The sequence below is a fragment of the Mytilus californianus genome, unplaced genomic scaffold (genome assembly GCF_021869535.1).
Source record: "Mytilus californianus isolate M0D057914Y unplaced genomic scaffold, xbMytCali1.0.p SCAF_9, whole genome shotgun sequence".
Lineage (NCBI taxonomy): Eukaryota > Metazoa > Mollusca > Bivalvia > Mytilida > Mytilidae > Mytilus > Mytilus californianus.
In genome coordinates, this window is record NW_026262745.1 from 61,398,649 (window position 1) to 61,406,333 (window position 7,685).

Genomic DNA, 7,685 nt, shown 5'->3' on the forward strand with positions numbered 1-7,685 from the left:
AGGATATGTTTTTTGAAGCACCATGAAGCCGTTTAGGCACCAAGCCACTTTGACATTTTGTTTTTGAAATGAGAAGTAACACGGGTGCTATATAAAACAAATCTGCTACGAAACAGAAATATAAACCGTAAACTAGATGTATAATTATGTACATTTTCTTTTTAATAATTGTTTCATAACTTATTCTATGTTATATTTTTCTATAATATAGTTTATTCTTTTTTTTTTAGTTCTTGTTAAAAAAGGCTTGATGCATAAAAAGGTCAGAGAAGTATCAAAATCGGGTTTTATAGGTACCTATACTAAATATAAACTGTTACCTAGATTTTTGAAATATGCTTGCATTCTTGTTGCATTTATTTTGAAATAATGTTGTATAATTTGTAAATGTAATAATTTTATCCGGTATATCCTTATATATGATAAAACATGGCAACATATTTCACATAACTTCCATCAGAGACATATATACACAGAGATTGGCAACTGTAACAGTGGTCAGCGAAATCCAATTAAAAACACGCATCACACGAGACTTTAACGAGATCGCCATTTTGCATCTGATCATGACAAGTTCACCACCGCTTCGATTTTTATTTTACATCAAGCTTTTCAAAACAGCATAATGTAAGTATATATTTCAATTTCGTAAATTATTTACCTTGTTTTATTCAGTTTGTAGTAATTGTTAGTTCAAATATTGTGACGATTAACGTTTTATTGTGGTCAATAATAAGGGGAAAGCTTGGCCGACATGGACATTATGAAAATTTTTTACACGGACGTATTTTTTATTAAAACCTTTTCATTCGAAAAGGGAAAAAAACATTTATGAGATCAATCACTTTTCCCAAGACATACTGGTTTTGTGTAAATATGTTGAATTTTTTATTAAATCACCCACTTTGATGCAATTTACAATTAAAATTCAGTATTCTCGCTGTCGGCCACGTTCAATTTTTAAATATAAAGACAGGCCCCTGTACATGTCCATGTCTACAGTCAATAAACTTTTCCATCTTTAGAGAATAATTATTCCCAGCACATGAATTACTTTCTTATGACATACTGGATTTGTGTATAACAGTTGTTTTTTCCATATTTTCACCAGCTTTGATGCAATTTACAAATAAAAATGACCATTCAAGCTGTCGGCCATTTTCATTCTCTTCAATAGAAAGACAGGCCCCTGTCCATGTCTACGGTCAATAAACTTTTCCATCTTTAGAGAATAATTATTCCCAGCACATGAATTACTTTCTTATGACATACTGGATTTGTGTATAACAGTTGTTTTTTCCATATTTTCACCAGCTTTGATGCAATTTACAATTAAAAATGACCATTCAAGCTGTCGGCCATTTTCATTCTCTTCAAGACAGGCCCCTGTCCATGTCTACAGTCAATAAACTTTTCCATCTTAAGAGAATAATTATTCCCAGCACATGAATTACTTTCTTATGACATACTGGATTTGTATATAACAGTTGTTTTTTCCATATTTTCACCAGCTTTGATGCAATTTACAATTAAAAATGACCATTCAAGCTGTCAGCCATTTTTATTCTCTTCAATATAAAGACAGGCACCTGTCCATGGCTACAGTTTATAAAATTGTCCATCTTTAAAGAACAAATGTACCCATCACCATTGATCACAGGAATTACTTTCCCAAGACATACCGGTTTTGTGTATATAAATTGTTTTTTTCATTATTTCCACCACTTTGATGACATTTACAAGTTTATATACATGTATATTTACATTAGTATCTGACAGCATTTTTTTTTTAACAGGATCCTGCATGTTATAAAAGAACAAAGATGTTGATCAAATTTACCTAACAGTGCAGCATACAAGAGATGTAATATCATACATGTGCTGAATGTAGGACTCCCTAGCCTTTCTGATTGAAAAAAAGATTCCCTGGCAGACAGGAACAACTCTTAGTGATGACTTTTTTCAAATGTTACTGCACAGTCATGTAGTGGACCGATTACATGTACTACTATCAATGTGATACTAACAAAATGGTTTTGTAAGAGAGAAAATTACATGTGCTTATCCTGACTGTGAAAACACCACATTATTGTAGTTCAAATATCATAGTTCATATGCCAAACTTGATGTACATGTGTATGCGATTTTTGTGCAAGTGATGGTGACATCATTGAACTAAGAATAAATACAAGACTCCGCATTCAATCTATTGAATTTGAAACAGAAGTGGCAGTTGTGCAGAGACTATACGGATAAAAATGCAAATAAATATCTTGTGTTCAACTTCATTTGTCTTCTTTACGTTTACAAAGTATACATGTACATAATTTTTACATACATGTATAACAATATGATGATGTAGTATGATTGCCAATGAGACAATGATTTACATGTATGACTATCATTGGAAGGCCACTCTATAATATCTTTGTATATCATGAGAACGGAAATGCTACCTTTGTAGCATAAAGGTAGCATAATGTAAAAAAAGGGAAAATGTTCATTTATTCAACAACACTGTGAATATATAACTTGACAGTACTAAAGGCAAAATATTTCGTTTCACAAATTCCTTCCTCTCCTCGGAAAATAACATATTTAATTGTTTACATGAAATGACAAAATGTGTAGAATAAGAAGCAAGAAATGTTCACTCTACTTGTACACTAGTCTTTATGGGCTCATATTGGTAAGCATCTATGTTTGTTTTAGTCCTTTAGCAATGGTGCTTGTTTATATTTACCTGTTGTGTTGTGTTGTTTCAGTTTTACATGTCCTCATTCTGTGATCACTGTTTCACTTCGCCTATTTTGAAAAATGTTAATGCAAATATTTTCTGCAATAAATTGAAAAGGCACAGCTGCTATGACTATTCAGAAATGTGAGGTATATGTCAATGAGACAACAACCCAACGACAAAAATATTCTTTGCACATCTATGAATGTTTAAGAATTCTTGTGGAGGTCAAAAGCACATAACGTGTACTTATATATTGGTGACCTGGTACATGTATGTACCTATTGATGCATTCCGTCCTAAACATAAATTGTGTGAAGAGACCAAGCAGTTTATATGCTTATAAAAAAACTGATATTAAAATGAATTCCTGTATAACAAATTCCGGGAATGAGACACTATTTTATTTAAACCAGATGAGATATTAGTGGTAAAGGTTTAAACAGAAGCAGGAGATGTCAAGGGGCAATACAAAAAGTACAAGGTCATGTAACACAGATAAAAAAATGACAAATGAAAAGAAAATAACAGCCCACATAGCACTGCACCGAAACATAAACCCACAAAAGATCAGATAAAACTTGTCTTCAATTTTAAATCTTTCCAATTTCAAACTCGAGTTTCACTACCCGATAGGAAAGAGTAAAGATAAGGATGTTGCAGTACTTCTGTGGTCTATGAAACAGAACATTAAAATTCTACAGTTCAGCAGAGCATTTTACTGTACTTATGATACACGTTGTTTTTAATCAGGGTCTGTGATATTAAGTCTATAAAAAACTACAAATAATGACAGATTCATATTCAATATTTCATGACAGCAAAAATAGTGATTTCGACAACACTGTACATAATGTACGTTTATTTAGGAAATTCATGCAAAGGTTCCACAAATAATGTAATTGTAGGTCAATCAAAAATTAATCATTTAAATCCGTTTTCCACGAGACAAAATTCTACTGGCTACATATTTTTTTTATATAAAAAAGTTGCTTTCTGATTTCTTTTTTTGACATGTTAAATGACTATTTTTGTTCCTGATTGAATACTATAGAAGAATGTAGGACAGTAAGTCACAGGACAAAAAGTCACGGACGAAAAGTCACAATTCAGTTTTGAGATTACTTTTTCTCTGAACAAGAAAACACTAATTTTAAAAATATTTTTTTGATTTTTTATTGAACTATGATATATGAAGCAACTTTGTAATTAAAATTTATTCAATAAATATCAATGATGATCAAATAATTGTTATGATAACAAAATGTCAAAGTGGTTTGGCACTTAAATGGCTTCATGGTGCCAAGAAATATATTATTTGCATGATTAAAATTTAATAATTTTTCATTTATCAAGGCTTATGAACAATTTCCTGAACTTAAAAATGAATAAATGTAAAAAAAGATATTATTTGAAGATCTTTCTCTTATATATTCAAACAATTGTCAATAAATTATTTGTGACTTTTTGTCCTATCCAATTTGTGACTTTATGTCCTGTGACTTTTTGTATTGTGACTTTCTGTCCGTTTACCCTATTCATAGTATAGCCCAGTGTTTCTGTTAAAATAAAGTTCTGGTCATGGTTAAAATAATGTCAGAATTTGTTTAGTTGTAAAAACAATTACCAAGTAATAATCCACTTAGAACTTCACCTCCGGCAAAATTCAGGTGATCGGAGGGCAATAAATTGCGTAATCGCACACCTGTGAATCCACAGTCACAACTCTAAGGAAATAATGACCGGAAAATCGGACACACATAATTTCACTGTGTAATTTAGAAGCAAACTTTAGCAAAGCAATTTTTCTTGCAATATCATGATCATTACCAGATTTTACGTTTTAAATTAAAAGAAATGCCGAAAAAAAGAAAAAAATATTTTCTCAATCAAATACATTAAAAAAAATACAACTATTTCAAGTAGTATTTTAGAAAAAGAATTTATTTGATCTGAAATAAGTTTTCCTATTACTTTTCTTGATTAGCTATCGAGGTTATTCATCCCTGACTTGTCTACATGTTGTAGAATAATTATCGACGAGAATCTCATTCCGGGCCGCGTTTTTTAACGGGATTTCACGGAGTTGCCAATCTCTGTGTATATATGTCTCTGCTTCCATGGATAAAACAGTCACAGCGTTGCACGGGTATTTATAATTATTAAGATAGTGTTTGACAGTCCGTTTCGGTTGAATGCTCAGATAATCCGTATATTAAAATGTAAATAACTTTCACCAAACATCTGTCATCTGTCAAAAATTAGAAAAATATAAAGTAAATAAGATACTCAGAATATATTTTCCTTGACTAATTTTATATGGGTAAGAACAATTATTTTAAATCACAGACGAAAATGTGTTTAAGAACATTTTTGATATTTATTACTAATCATTATATCTTTACAGACGGAACGAATAAATACTAAATTACTTAATGCAAGAAAGCACGACTGCAAAGTTTTTATGACTTGCACACTTTTCCGGTTACACCAATTATTCTTTTCTTATATAACCAATTAAATGTTTACGTGAAATAACATCGGAAAAAAATGAATTGCAACTTTGCAAACGTTATTTAATTAATAGACATACAACATAACATTAAAAGACCACAAAAGAATACCCTCAATTCTTTTCCGATTTTATTCATGAAAGGGAAACAACCCCTAATTAACACAGAGAAAGTGTCGCCCGTTTTGCATCCGAATATTTAAAATCTTAACACGACTGAACACGATCTTACAAAGTCTAAACAGCATTTTTACCTTTAGTCTGATTTGATCTGAACATGGTCTGATCAAGTCTTAATCGGATGCAAGAACAATCTGTCTTGTTTATCTTGACATGAATGAACGGACTTAACACGGTATATCGTGACAGCGTCTGAAAGTCTGAAAAAGTCTTGACGTTTTTCTCTAGCAGTAAATCCAGTCGATTAAGACTTGAACAGACCAAAATGACTGTTTCAGACTCAAATATTGCTACTAGTGATCTTTGGATTAGAAAAACATTAGAAAGATTAAAAGACAGGTTTTATTGGCCTGGAATGTGTCGTGATGTGGTGGCCTATATAACAGGATGTGAGACCTGTGTAAGAAGAAAAGGCCCACAAAAACGAAAGAGTGCGACAATGAAGATTCAAAGGTCAGGCTACCCTATGGAAAGGATAGCCATCGACATTTTGGGCGAGTTGCCAAAAACCGCCAGCGACCATCAGTACATACTGGTGATAGGTGATTATTACACAAAATGGACGGAAAGCTTTCCAATGGAGAACATGGAAGCATCAACGGTTGCAAATATCTTAGTAACAGAAATTATTTGCAGATTCGGTGTACCATGATTCATTCAGATCAAGGAAGACAGTTTGAGAGTGAGCTATTCTTTGAAATGTGTAACCTTCTCCAAATCAGCAAAACCCGTACAACACCATACCATCCACAATCCGATGGTATGGTTGAGAGGTTCACCAGTACTCTAGTAAAAATTCTAAGTACGTACGTCGACGAGCATCATACAAACTGGGATCAGATCCTACCTTATGTGATGATGGTTTACAGAACAGCTGTACACGAAACAACCGGGTGCACTCCGAACCGTATGATGATGGGATAAGAAGTAGCTACTCCTGTAGATATTATGTACGAACTCCCAAGGGAAGTGAAGTCCATTCCGACTAATACATGGGTATGGGAGTGTCAGGAAAGAATGGAAGACGCCCACCAAATTTTACAGAATCATGTTAACAGAGAAATGCTTCGGCAGAAGCAATATCATGACAAACATTTAAATTGGAATAAATTTAATAAAAATGATAAAGTGTTTGTTTTCTTTCCTGTACGTAAGATTGGACAATCCCCTAAGTTTACAAGTTATTGGCGGGTTCCCTTTTAAGTGTTAAAGCAATACTCAGATGTAACCTATCTAGTTAATTGTGGCAGAAAAGGCCGACAACAGGTAATTCACGTTGATCGCATGAGGCAATGCAAGGATCAATGTTTATTAGGTGAACCATTACCAGGTGAGCGTTTACAAGGGCTCGAACCGTCAAATCAGGTATCCAAAATAAACGATCAAACTCAAGTTGTTGGCGAAAGTACCTCAATTGAATTTGATTTTGAGAATAGATATGAGACCATTGAACAAGACGAAAACATTAATTTACCAAGATTAAGACGGGAAAGAAAGCCTCCCAGTTGGTTAAATGACTATGTTCAAGATTAAAAAAAAATAAAATAAAAATGAAACGCTTAAAGGAAGTATAATTGTACATAATATGTAATTTTGTGTATACATGTATATATTTACAATGATTTCTCTAAAATTACAGCTGGCTAACACAAAGAAGACACCACGTGCACGATGGAGGTGCCCAGTATGCCAGGTACGCTTCAACACAGAGAAAGAACTAGAGGACCATGTTCTGGCATGTGTGAAGAAAAGGTCTGCCGAGGAGGAGCTCTTATGTGATATTTGTCCATATGCTACTAACAGGAAGAATGACTTTATAAGGCACCAGAGAGGAAGACATCCAGCATCCCTATCAGCCATAGAGGATACAGATAGTGAATGGGAGAAGCAGAATCCGGGGACCCTATCTGATGTACATAGGAAAACAAGCACATCTGTGATGGCATCAAGTTCGCTAATCCAAGGCAGAGTCATCAGGAAGACCACTTCTCCTCTACCGGTGGCCAATTCCTCAAGAAAGAGGCTACAAGATACCTTGAAGAGTTCTTTGGGACCACAGAAAATAGCGTCAAAGAAATTCGCATTCCTAGAATACCAGTAAACACGATGCCAGCCACCACTGCAACTATAGTGGCACCTCCATTGTCAAGCTCGTTCCGTATACCAAGGGTGGTTGATACTGATTCGGATGAAAGTTCCATGTAAAACCCTACACCTTTGTTGTTCTCGTCCTCGCCTATGGACGTAGAAACTGTT

At 33.6% G+C, this 7,685-nt stretch overlaps 1 long non-coding RNA gene across 1 annotated transcript; it reads left to right on the forward strand.

Annotated features, from left to right (window-relative positions):
- The first annotated feature begins 472 nt into the window (after positions 1-472).
- LOC127716206 (uncharacterized) lies at positions 473-2,283 on the forward strand. The gene is made up of 2 exons (XR_007988804.1): positions 473-627; positions 1,797-2,283. It is a non-coding gene; the product is annotated as an uncharacterized LOC127716206 (long non-coding RNA).
- Positions 2,284-7,685: the final 5,402 nt, after the last annotated feature.